General features: G+C 35.7%; 1 long non-coding RNA gene and 1 pseudogene across 1 annotated transcript; both read left to right on the forward strand.

Annotated features, from left to right (window-relative positions):
• The first annotated feature begins 65 nt into the window (after positions 1-65).
• LOC146938245 (uncharacterized) lies at positions 66-9,561 on the forward strand. The gene is made up of 2 exons (XR_015031218.1): positions 66-764; positions 9,277-9,561. It is a non-coding gene; the product is annotated as an uncharacterized LOC146938245 (long non-coding RNA).
• A 2,754-nt stretch (positions 9,562-12,315) lies between these two features.
• On the forward strand, positions 12,316-13,341 carry LOC146938246 (agamous-like MADS-box protein AGL62 pseudogene; annotated as a pseudogene).
• Positions 13,342-14,284: the final 943 nt, after the last annotated feature.

Consider the following 14,284-nt stretch of genomic DNA (forward strand, 5'->3'; position numbering starts at 1 on the left):
TGTTGGAGGCAACACTGAAGGGAATGCCACAGACAATGAAGATGAGGGAATGGCAGATGAAAATGGTGATGCTGCAAGCAACATTGAAGAGGAAGTCGCATGAAGTACTGATGGTGATGATGGAGAAATAGATGGAAGCACTAATGATGAGGAAGGAAATGAAGGCCAGGAGGACTATGAAGCTGAGGTATGTAACAGCCCGATTTTCGCTAGTTTTATTTTATTATTTATTTATGTGTGTTATATGTGCTCTTATGTGATTATTTGCCTCTGTGTGTATTTTTGGTTGGGAATTGTAGAATTTGGTGTAGAAGGGTATTTTAGTCATTTTGGACTTAGGGGCATTTTGGTCATTTTGAGAGCATGGGTAATTTTGTAATTTTGTTGGAGGATATTTTTAGTGCTTAGTAAGAGTATTATTTTACCAAGTTACTAGAGAGGGTGTAGTAATTATTTTAATTACCATTAAGTGACCGTTAGTGTTATAATTTACCATTAAGTGAGTAGTGACATTTTGGGTGTTAGAATAGAAATGGGTTAGGCCCATTAAGGTTTGAGAGATAAGCCCAATTGAGTAGAACATGTATATAAACTCTAGTTGTTGGTGAAATTAGGTTTTACAAACATTTCACATTTCATTTCATTGGAGAAGAGAAGAGATAGAGGCTAGAGAGAAGAACAACAACAAGGGTTAGAAGGCAAAGAGGGGATTCATCACCTAGGAGCTAAATTGAAGCTTGGGTTAGAAAATCTTGGTGTTAGAGGTAAGAGAGTTAGATTTCAACCATAATTCACATTTTTTTTTATTTTACCCATTTTGTGAAATTGTTGAATTGAGCCTAATTGATTGTAAATTCGTGTACATGTTTTGATGCAATGTTTGGGTATGTAAATTAAATGTTAATTGAGTTGTTGATGATGAAATTACATGCTTAAGTTGTGGTAATAAGTATGTTTTGCATTTTTGTCCAAAAATGATGAAATGAAGTGTTGTTGTGATGAATTGTTGATGAATTCATGATGTTTAGTTGCTGTTGTTGTTGATAGATGTTGTTATTGATGATTGAAACCTTGGGTAATCATAATTGATGAAGTTGCTATGAACTTGTGTTGTTTTTGAAGTTTTGATGAAAAATGGGTCAAATGATGATTTTTGTTTAGAGAATGTTTTGGGACAAATTTGATATGCATTTGTGTGTCTTTTCATGTTTAGAAATGTTCGGATGAACCTTGGGATCAAATTTGGGCATTGGGGAGTCAAAATTGGGGTTTTGGGGTGAAAATGGCTCTTTTCCCGAGACTGGACTGTCATAACTCGCAGCTGCGAGCAAGCTTACTCGTAGCGGCGAGTAACTGGTGACTCGCAGTGGCGAGTAGATCTAATCGCAGTGGCGAGTTGTCACAGGACAGGATTCCTGTTTTGCACTCTCGCATCTTTTTCGCTCGTTTCAGTCGTGAACTGGTTTTTGGTACAAACATGAAAATTGTAGATAATATTTTTATCTTTCTAAGGGTGTTGGTTTGACTTGAATACGATTTTTGGTTTGCAAGTTATGGGGAAAATACTCTTGAAACGTTTTGTCGAAAATCCCGCATAACTAGTTCTAAGTCGACCCAATCCTTGTGGAATGATTTTAATCCTTGAAACTTGATTTTTAAGAGTGCAACTAAGGTGGCTAAACTGTGATGTAGTGAACCTACTTGTTTTTACTTAGAAATTGGGAAATTCTTTGAAAAATGATAATTGAGACGAACTTTGTGATTTTTATGAATTCGTCGTATTTGGCCGATGAAATGCTTATGTAACCTCTACTGCACACACATGTGGGTTGTGAGAATACAAGGCATAGGCAATTGAGCTTGTTTACTTGGTTTTGACTTAAATGTTCAATTAATTTAATGTTAGTGATTTTGAGAGACGAACTTGACTAAAGATGACTTTTAAGAACCAATTGATTGTGAATCCTTTATGGTGAATTGTTATATGTTATGTGAAGATGATTGGTGGTGTATTTATGTGACAACTTCATGTTGTGTGATTTTTGATGTTGTTGGTGATTGTATATATGTTAAATTGGTGGTGAATTGTTGATGATTGCATATATACAAGTATTGGTGATGGTGAGGTGATTATTGTTTGTGTGAACATTTGCATTTGTAGTTGAGTCATATGTTCATGCATTCATGACTGATGGTGGTGGATTTTATATCCAAGACTGATGGTGGCGGATTTTATATCCAATTGAGGTGAGTACGATGTTTTTGTTGCATCGAAGGTGACGACCTGGAGGTGATTGGTACCACATGCATCTAGATGAGTCTAGAATCATTGCATAAACTGTTGGTGGATTGAATTGCATTGCAATGTGTTTGATGATTGATTTGCTAACTGTAATTTGTGGATTGAATTATTGAGGGTTAATTGTTGATTGACAAGGTGAATTTGAGATATGTGTATCATACACTTGTTGATATGAACTTGGAATGATGGTAAAGAATAATATGCATGTGATCTGGATACTTGTGAATATATGTATGAATTGTTATTTGATGAGTCATAGATAGTCTAATTTATTGCTTTATTTACTTTAGTTTTATTTAAGATTTAGTTTTATTTTATTGCATTTTATTTCCTTTTAGAATATTTTACTTTAAATTGTCTTTTATTTTATTTTAGGAACAAATATATGGTGGAAGGTGTCTTGGAGCAAAAGAAAGAGGACTGGAGCAAATACGGTGCAAGAATACGAAGATATGGGACAAAAATATGATCCCTTCTAACCAGAAGCTTGGCATTGCCCGTGCCAACATGTGGCACGGCCGTGCCACCTCCCAGAAGCCTCTTTTGCTGCTTTTCTTCGAGCCCAAGTTACTCTGTTGTAGTTTTACTGTTTTGCCCTTTTAGTTGCTTAGTTTCTAAGTCGATTGTAAAGCTATAAATAGAGTAACACTCCATCATAAACAATCATCTTTTGTTCTTGGAATAAAAGTTCACTTTTATATTATTGTTCTTTTACTTTATTGCTTTCTCTCTTCTTCCCCCATGTCTACAATGAACGTTAGTGAGTAGACTTCTTTGTCTTGGGATTGTTGGATAAGTCTAATGACGTAATCCGGATCAAGCCAAGCCTTAAACCCTAATTATATGTTACCTTAATTCCTAATCTGAATTCACCGTTTTAACATGAATTAATTATTATCAAACTGTGGAAGCGAACGCGGAGGGTTTGATAATGGTTAATTCATCATCACAGATATCAATTCATAAAGCGAACGCGGAGCTTTGATATCCGAACAAGTGAATTTAGACAAGGTTTGCGAAACATGAGAATAGTCTAGCAAACCTTGGGACACATAAAGTTTCGATCTTCAAGGGTCCCAAAGGCAATCACCCATGAGAATAGGTGTGGTTGTTGGAGGGATACACTCACTGACTTCGAGAGAAGCTGTGATATGCTAAAGAGAAACTTGTCCTTAGAAATTAAGATTAACGCATAATTATAAGTTTAAGGCTTGCTTGCGAAAAGATTCATTATTATGATGAACCAAGGATCCCAAGGCTCTTTATAAACTTTTCTCTTTCCTAATCATTATCTAAAAGTTAATCGAATTCATAACTCCCTAGCGGAACGATACTCTTTTACTACTATTACTTCGATAGACCGTGCACTTGCGGTTTGGCTCTATCAAGTTTTTGGCGCCGTTGCCGGGGAGTTGTTGTAATTTGATTAACTTTTTAATAGTGATTAGACTAAAAAAAAAATATCTTTTTCGTTGTTTTATTTCTTTCTAAAAAAAAATAAAATCTTTATTTGATTCTATTTTATTTTATTTTCATCTAAAAAAAATATATATTTATAAAAAGAAAAAAAAAAATCTTTCTCTCTCTTTTAATTTATTTTTTATCTTTTAACTATTTTGATTTCAGGCATGGCTCAAAACTACTATCAATGGACTTCTACCCCTGTTTTACCTCCTTCAAGAGTTTATGGAATATTTGGTCATACCGGTGTTGAATGTCAACTGGGTAGTGTTGTTAGAAATCCTGAGCAAGTTGCTCAATTTAACCAAGGGTTTAGGAATAGTCAAAAAAAATTTCAAAACCCTCAAATTTTTTTTGGACAACAAACAACACCACCTGTTTTTAACAACCAAGGAGTCCCTCAAAAATCCGACTTGGAACTTTTGATAGAAAATTTTGAATTAGATAACATCAGGCATAACCAAGAGTTTAAAGTCAAAGCTGGAATTTTGAATGACTCTCTCAATAGAATGGATTCTCTTTTTACTCACAACAAAAAGCTTGAGGCTCAAATCCCTCAAGTAGCCCAACAAGTAACCTCTTCCCCACAACCCTCCGGAGTCTTCCCGAGTCAAACTGAAACCAACCACAAAGGCCCGATAAATTCTATTACACTTAGGGATGATAAGAAATTAGAGGACCCTGTTGTAGAAACCAAGACAATTGAGGTTGGGGTAGAGAGTGAAAAACCAAAAAGTGAGAAAGTTGTAGTAGAGAGTGAAAAGCTTAACATACCACCACCATATGATCCAAACACTCCTTCACCACAAGGGTTTGATGAGTCCAAGTTGGATGAGCAATTTAGGAAACTAATTGAAATAATTCAAGATAAATTGCCATCTAAACTTAAGGATCCAGAGCGTTATTCCATACCATGTGTCATAGGATCAGAGAAAATAGAAAGAGCCATGTGTGACTTGGGAGATAGTGTCAGTTTGCTGCCATTGTCCCTTCGTGAGAGATTGGGTATAGGATAGAGAAACCTATTGACCGTCAAGCTAATGACAATAAAAGAGCGCTTCGTGGGAGGCAACCCACGTATTTAATTGCTTTTGTTTGTTTTTTTTAAGTTGTTTTGTAGGTAATTGTCCAAGTATGATTCGAGAAAAACTGAAAATTTTGAAGCCTCCGTGACCAGAATGGTGGCACGGCCCGTGCTAAGGTTGGCACGGCCGTGCCAGACTCTACAACATAAGAAGGACCAAAGTTCCAGAATGTTGGCACGGCCCGTGCCAAGGTTGGCACGGCCGTGCCCGACTACTAGCCTCCCATAACCTCAATTTTTTTCTTTCTTCTTCTTCATTCTCAAACCACAACCCTCTTTCATCTCTTAAACTTCTCTCTAAACCTCCATAACCATCCACCTTTAAACCTTCATATCTTCCTCAAAAGTTCACCAATCCACTCAATTCTTTCACCAAACAATTCTAAACTTCATCCTAAACCAAACCCTCCAATCAAAGCCAACCTTCATCCAACCAAACACAAAATTCATACACCATTAAACCCTAACCCAATTTCTTCACCAATCTTCATCATCAAACTCATAAACCTTACTCAAACATCAACCCCAACCCTAAACCAATCCTTTCCACCACAAATCTTCCACAACCCTAACCTTTAACCAATCCACATCCAAGGTCAAATGGCTTCAAGAAGAAGTGGTAAGGAACCAGCAAGGTCTCAAGGAGGACCTCCCTCAAAGAAGCAAGCACAAGTCAAGAATCATGGGATCAAGTTTAAGGACAACTCACAAAGGGATAGGTATAAAATTCTAATCTTTAAACCCTTGCATCCTTCTCGATATCCTGATTCTCATACTTTGAATATGCTAGAGCTTATAAATGATGTCTATAGGTTGATAGGAAGGTTAGGTTGGACTGATATGTTAGAACCTATGAGGGATTATGAGAATTTCACCTATGAATTTTTGAGTTCCATTATTTTTACTAAAGATAGGCTGAATTATGATAACCCTAACCATAGAGTTTCCTTTAGGCTAATGAATATTGATTATGATATGTCTCTTCAGCACTTTTGTGATGCCTTAGGTTTTGCAAACGAGGGGTATATCCATGATTCTTGGGATCCTAGTCTTAAGCTGGTTGACTATCAACCCGCTGTCTTTTGGGAACGTATCACCGACCTTAGCTCCTTTGTCACTAGAGCCAATAAAGCTAGCAACATTCACAACCCCGTACTTAGGTACCTTCAAAGGGTAATGACTTGCACTATTTGAGGTAGAACCGAGCTAGGAAACATTAGAACCGATGAGCTCTTCATGTTGTGGGGCAATGCTCTACAAACCACCCCATCAACACTTGTTTCTATTTGATTGATTACCTAGACTTTGTAGGTACTAGATCAGCCGGTAAGGGAGACATAGTGGTGGGTGGCATCATCACATACATAGCTAGGTGTTTTGGTGTGAGTGAGGATGAGGGGATCAAACAAATTGAGGGAAACAATAGGCTTAACATAGACACCCTCCTTGCTATGAATTTCATTAAACCTCGTCCACCCCTCCATCACCAACTCAAGCTAAGTGTGCCAATCATGTTTTTACTTCCTAATCCATCTCGGACTACCATCGAGGTGGAAGCAAATTTGTTGTATGTTGATGATGTGCAGGTTCTTGGTGAGAAAGATTATGATGAAGGAGAAGGTGCTAACTTGCACCATGATGTGGGAGGAAGTGCTAACTTGCACCACGAGGAAGAATACCATGGCCATGAAGCCGGTGAGCTTAATGAAGATCAAAGATGGGCATGAATTCACAATGAAGTTGAAAGGATGAGCACCGAGCAACAAAGGCAAGGTGTTGAAATCATCGGACTAAGGAACAATGTTCAAAAGGGCAACCGCTTAACACAAGAAAACAATGAGATGCTCCGCCGGATGATGCAACACCTACAATTCCAAGGTCCTCCATATGGACCTCAATAAATTGTGAGCTTTCCTCTTCCTCTCTTCCCTTATCTCTTCTCTCTTCTTTCTCTCCTTCTCCTACTCTTTCTTCTACTCCTTCTTCTTCTTCTTCTTCTATTTTAATTTTTCTTTTCTTTTGAATCATTGAGGACAATGCTTCTCCTAAGTGTGGGGGGGGCCTAATAAAGTGTCTAGAGTCGTAGTGTTCCCAAACTCCCTTGAACTTTATTCTTTTGTTTTGTTTTTATAGCAAGAGGCATGACTAAGTAGCTTGTTTTTAATGTAAAATATGGCATAAATTTTTTGTTTTGTCTCTTCTTTAAAGGTTGTTTCTTGTACATGAAAGTAGTTTCTTGTGTTTCTTGTGTTCTTGCTATACCCATGTCATGTTTTATTGTGAAAAATCTCCAAAGAGAAAAGCACCCGGTTGCAATCCTTGAGTAAATGTATGAATAGGTATTTTAAGGAGCACGTTCTATCTTTAGTGTTAACTTAGACCCTTTAAAGTCTTAAGAGTAAAAGTAGTATAAGTTTGCGTGGGAAATTAATCAAATTGTTCTTAATTGTTATATTCTTCTTAAATTGTTAATGATAATGGGGCGGGAGAATGGCACCAACATGTGGGGGAAAGGATAATCCCTAACTTCCTAATTGTGGTGGTGACTCCCTGATTTGAACTTAATGTGAAACAAACTCATCAATGCTAGGGGGAAAGGACAATTACATCCAAAAAGACTTCCTACGCGGAGATGAAATAAAAGAAAATTTTGCAGCACTGCTTAGGGTGATTTTGAATCTAGGGGGAAAGGACAATTACATCCGAGAAGACTTCCTATGAGGATAGATAGCCCCTAAGCATCTGCAGCCCCTTGTGCTTAATTGTTAAATTAATTTAATCTTAACTTAAATTCCCATCACTCTTATATGAAATGAAGAAAGGACTTTTCTCGGTTACTTTAGCTTTAAGGATAGAACATGTTCCTCATAATATCTGTCTTATACAGGAGCAAGAAAAGGGTTGGACTGCACACACACACTCACTTAAGACTTGATGTTGGGTAGAAAAGGTTCATGAGGAATATTTGAGATTGTAATTAGTGTACTTGGAACAAAACCTTTCTTTGAGACATATGTTTTTAATATTGCCATAATAATCTTTTAGTTGCTGCTATGTCCATTGCCTTTTGCTTGAGGACAAGCAAAGATTCAAGTGTGGGGGAGTTTGATGAGTCATAGATAGTCTAATTTATATCTTTATTTACTTTAGTTTTATTTAAGATTTAGTTTTATTTTATTGCATTTTATTTCCTTTTAGAATATTTTACTTTAAATTGTCTTTTATTTTATTTTAGGAACAAATATATGGTGGAAGGTGTCTTGGAGCAAAAGAAAGAGGACTGGAGCAAATACGGTGCAAGAATACGAAGATATGGGACAAAAATATGATCCCTTCTAACCAGAAGCTTGGCACGGCCCGTGCCAACATGTGGCACGGCCCGTGCCAACATGTGGCACGGCCGTGCCACCTCCCAGAAGCCTCTTTTGCTGCTTTTCTTCGAGCCCAAGTTACTCTGTTGTAGTTTTACTATTTTGCCCTTTTAGTTGCTTAGTTTCTAAGTCGATTGTAAAGCTATAAATAGAGTAACACTCCATCATAAACAATCATCTTTTGTTCTTGGAATAAAAGTTCACTTTTATATTATTGTTCTTTTACTTTATTGCTTTCTCTCTTCTTCCCCCATGTCTACAATGAACGTTAGTGAGTAGACTTCTTTGTCTTGGGATTGTTGGATAAGTCTAATGACGTAATCCGGATCAAGCCAAGCCTTAAACCCTAATTATATGTTACCTTAATTCCTAATCTGAATTCACCGTTTTAACATGAATTAATTATTATCAAACTGTGGAAGCGAACGCGGAGGGTTTGATAATGGTTAATTCATCATCACAGATATCAATTCATAAAGCGAACGCGGAGCTTTGATATCCGAACAAGTGAATTTAGACAAGGTTTGCGAAACATGAGAATAGTCTAGCAAACCTTGGGACACATAAAGTTTCGATCTTCAAGGGTCCCAAAGGCAATCACCCATGAGAATAGGTGTGGTTGTTGGAGGGATACACTCACTGACTTCGAGAGAAGCTGTGATATGCTAAAGAGAAACTTGTCCTTAGAAATTAAGATTAACGCATAATTATAAGTTTAAGGCTTGCTTGCGAAAAGATTCGTTATTATGATGAACCAAGGATCCCAAGGCTCTTTTATATTATTGTTATTTACTTTCAGCAATTAAACCCCTTTTTTATAAACTTTTCTCTTTCCTAATCATTATCTAAAAGTTAATCGAATTCATAACTCCCTAGCGGAACGATACTCTTTTACTACTATTACTTCGATAGACCGTGCACTTGCGGTTTGGCTCTATCATTATTCTTGAATATATTCTTTCATTTCCAATATTCATGATAAATGTTTTTCGTGGATTATGATGATGTAATGCTAACCCTCAGTGGTTTACCACCTACCTTTCTGTATGGACGGGTAGATGGAGTGCAGGATGCATAGTTGTTTGCTTGATGATGTTGAGGAGTGGAGTTCCTCTGTTTATGCAAGTGTCTAGATTAGGGCTCTGATCTAGGATAGTTTTTGCATGTTAGTTTTATTTTTGGACTATGTATTTGGAGTTGAGATGTTATTTGTTATTTGAGAATTGGAGAATACAATTGTATTTTGTTGAGATCCAGAGATGTTTTATGAATTATATGTATGTTCCGCTGCTATGTTGTGTAACATGATCTTTATGCATGTATGTTTTGTGGTTTGATTCGAAGACGTAGCATCTATTTCTAGAATATGTACGTATATTTGCTCGTTTTACCGCTTATTAGAAATAGGGTGTTACAAGGTAGAGGCTTGATTCTTTGATTAATACTTCTATTTGTGGGCTATGCCCTAAATTTTGAGCATTGTATGTGCCTGGTCTGTAATAACTACTCTATATGTCCTTCTACTTTATTTTCTGCATTTTTTATTTTCTCCAGTTTGAATACTTTGGTACCTTAGACATTTGGGATCTAGGTTCTGATAAATATGATACTTTGTCAAAATTTATGGCTAAAAAGGGGGAGTAGTAGTAGTCTCGTAGGCTAGTGGACTTGATTGATAGATAGAGCTAGAATTTAAGCACTATATGCATGCATGTTGTAGCTAGATGATTAGATGTTAAGCATGAGATTGTTCTGACAATGGCTGTAGATTTGAATGTGCTCTGCAACAAAGGAAGAGAAGCTCTGGTATGTCTGTCTGATATGTTCTGATAATATGCATGTGGTCTGCAACCAAGGGGAAGTAGTTCTCATGTTTAGATTGGATGTTAGAGCTTCTTTATGGTAGACTATCTTATACATGATCTTAAGGAAGCATTGCCGGAGGGGGAGCATAAATATTTTTCTGATCTACCATTGAGAGGGAGCATTATCTGTTACTAGCCCGATAATATATGATAGAATTATTGCTACTATGTGCTTGATTGAAATGCATGCGGGTGTGTGCGTTCTGGTGAACTGATGTCTTACCAGATGCTCTCACATCTTGAGGATATGAGAAATTTATTTTTTTTCTCGGATGTATTATATGTGGGACTTAATTTCTCCCTAGGGGAGATAATTAGAATGTGATTTTATGAGAACCAGATACCTCATTTTCTGCTTTATTAAATCGAAACAAAATGAGAACTAAAATTTTTATGAAAGGTAGAACCAAAAAATTTTATTTGACAAACGGATCCATTAGCTAGGTTCAATAGAGAATTAAGCATAATTATTTATTTATGTAAAAAAATATTTGTTTGTAAATTATAAACACGAATCTTAACAAATCAAAGCCTGGGGTTAGCTGGCATTTGGTACTAAGTGATAGAAAAAAAAATAATGAGCCGTACTTAATTATTTCCGGAGTATACATAACAATTACCATACACACAATTACTTCAAAAAAAAATATTACCATACACGAAATGTAATGAATTAAAGATGGGGGAATTAGTCACTTTGGTCCCTGAATGAGAAAGGAGTAGTCACTTTAGTCCATGAATGTAGAGAAATTGCAAAACAGTCCCTAAATGTAGACTCTGATGGTCAATTTCAAGGAGTAAAGTGACTTATCGAGTCTACATTCAGGGACTAAATTGACTATCGGAGTCTGCTACATTCAGGGACTATTTTACAATTTATCTGCATTCAGGGACTAAAGTGATGACTCCTTTCCTTTTCAGGGACTAAAGTGACTAATCTCCCATTAAAGATGGTTTTTTATCAAAATAAATAAAATTAGAGATAATTAGTACTTTAAATAATTAATTTATTTCAAAATTATACTTTTCCATTTAAATTATAATATATTATAATTAATTAAAATAATTTTTTGGTGAGTCATAGTTTTGATTTATTTCATAGTAATTTAAATAATATTTTTTTAAAGTGATAAGTAGATTCAAATTGGTATGGACAACGCATAAAATATGGAAGGTCTGGGGTTCGAACCCCGGCCACCACAAAACAAAAAAAAAAGAATCGAGGAAGATGGAAATTATTATTAATTAACCCAACACTAATTGTCATTTTACACCGTCTATGACACAAATTAAACTTCATTTTTAACTTAGAATTCAAACTTATATACCATTCGGTCACTATTATAAGCAAAAGAATTATGAAAAGATTTAAAAACAAGGTAAGAAATGACACATACAATAAATAACATATATTTTTAAAAATCATGAAGTTTTCAAATTAATATTTACTCTTCTATTCAATAACCTAAGAGTTGTCTTTTTATGGGTTTTTTCAGTCCTTTTGTGGTTCGAATCTTAGCGATATGAATAATAATTTTTTCATTTAAAAAAATAGAAAAAAATAATAATCGTAATTTGTATGTTACCGTTGGCCGTTGATTTGATAGTAAAAATTAAATAATTTGCATTCATTTTTTAGAAAATTCATAATAGCTATATAATATTTTCCATCTCACAAAACATTTTTATTTTATAAACATAAATAATAATTTTAAATGTCCGACAATTCATATTTATCGTATCACTTAGTATATTGCCTTTTTATTTTTATGTAAGTAAAAAAAAGACAGACTGCAATGGATACTACAACTGTGTACAACATCATCGTTCTTATCATTGTACTAGACTTTCTTTTTAGTTTTAAAATATATAAAGTAATATGAACATAATAATTTCAAATTCTTGGAATTATCCATGTACAATTTATCTAACGATTGTTGAATAAGGTAAAGTATAAATAATTAAAAAAAGAACAATTTTTTTAAAATAATTGAATTATCTTCCATATAAGCCATTAAAAAGAGATTTCATGATAATCTCTCAATCCAGGAAATATTTTAATGTAATGAAAAGACACGACGTTTGAAAAAGAACCGCGTCTTGAAAATACACTCACAAAATTTGAGCGGAAATATACTCACAAAATTTTTCTATAAAAGGACTCATTCACTCCCAATTCCAATGTACCATTTCTTAGTCCAAATTTACAAACATACTCACCCACCCTTTTCTTTTCTCTCTTTTTGTGCTTCAACCATGTCAAGTGGAAGGAAAAGCCGAGGTCGCCAAAAGATTGAGATGAAAAAAATGAGCAACGAGAGCAACTTGCAAGTGACTTTCTCGAAGCGCCGTAGTGGGCTCTTCAAGAAAGCCAGTGAGCTTTGCACCCTCTGTGGTGCAGATGTTGCTCTCGTTGTTTTCTCACCTGGAGAGAAGGTATTTTCGTTTGGCCACCCCAATGTTGATACGGTCATAGATCGTTATCTATCTCGGATCCCACCCCAAAACAATGGTACCATGCAATTCATTGAGGCTCACCGTAGCGCCAACGTGCGCGAGCTCAATACTCACCTGACTCAGATCAACCAGCTACTGGACATCGAGAAGAAACGTGCTGAAGAGCTGAGCCACTTGCGCAAGACGGCCGAGACTCAATTTTGGTGGGCTGGTCCCATTGATGGGATGAATCGGGCCCAACTTGAATTATTCAAGAAGGCTCTGGATGAGCTTAAGAAAATTGTTGATCATCATGTTGATAGGCTTGTAATCCAGGGTGCTCCTACTCAAACATTTCCATTTTTTCTTGGAAACAATTCATCCTCAAACATGCCTCTCCATCATCAACCAAATCCTCCACAAGCTCAGATGCTTCCAGCACAGTTTTATCAGAACCCTATGTTGCAACCTCATTGGTTTGGCTTCAACAATATGGGGGGAGGAGGTGGATATGGACCCTCCGGATTCTTTTGATCCGAGCCCTTAGATCCGCCTTAAGATGCCCGTGTCAATTTATTTTTATGTTTTTTTTTGTTTCATGTTTTTTAAATTTATTTTGATTGGAGTCTGCATGCTTAGCCTAGTTTCATGTATGTGACTTGGTTAGGCATAATCTTAGTGTTATCGGGCATTTCATTGTCTTTGTTATCAACTTAGAAGTTGAAGTTTTGTTTGTATTGTATTATTTATTATTTGAATAAAGGGCATCTTATTTATCTATATTTCCATATCGCGTCAAAATTTTATTTAATCTCTTTATGTCCAATATGAATTTGTTTCATTCCCTCGTCATTTTTTAATCATCAGTTGTGAGTTTTAAAATCATGTTCAAGTGTAAAAAAAATGGATCAGAGGATAACAATTTATATTTGTGCTAAAATCAATTAAAATTTATTTGATAACTTACATATTTTTTTGGTTTTCCACAATTTATTCCATTGAAGATAATCCTATTTGAGATATGTTAGACACAAATGTGGATACATCTTTTAGCTGCCACAAAGTGCTAATTTAATGTCTTTCGTTAAACCAAACCTCTCGTTGGTAATTTAAGCATTATGATGGTGTATTTAATTAAAAAAATTAATTCATTGTTAAAGGCTTCACTGTATGTAAACTTTATGGCTTAAATATGTCTATAGTCCCTACAAATAGAGCTCAGTTGAATTTGCGTCCCTGTACTTACTAATCCTCCCATTTTTCCCTGCAATTATTAATCATTGGGGTTTTGGCCCTAAACCCATTTGATTATTGATGTGACATTTGATTATTGAGGTGGCAATGATGTGGTATAAGCTGACTGGTAAAAGAGCATGATGAGTCAACAAATATAACATGAATTGACCTTTTGGCCCTCAATAGAATCAAAAATCACCAAAGTGCCCTCTTCTATCTAACCTTCTTCTTCAATCTCTCGTCCTCTTCTCTTTCTCCACCACCACCGCCGCCGCCGCCACTACCGCCACCAACATACAAGTGTCGACCAGGATCTGTACATAACCACAAATTCGGCGCAACAATATACTTCAAAATTGTTGGATTTTTAGACATATGTTGGCTGCATTTTGTTAAACCTTTAGTTATAGCAAGATGTCAGACATAATTTCTTAACATGTTGGTACGATGTAATATCCCGCCGGTCAGTATCGAAATGTTACCAGTCGATCATGTCAGAGGGTTAATATTACGGAAAGAAAGTTTGTCG

Source organism: Medicago sativa, chromosome 3 (assembly GCF_051527215.1).
Source record: "Medicago sativa cultivar Bolivia chromosome 3, Bolivia_mono, whole genome shotgun sequence".
In the NCBI taxonomy this organism is placed as follows: Eukaryota; Viridiplantae; Streptophyta; class Magnoliopsida; order Fabales; family Fabaceae; genus Medicago; species Medicago sativa.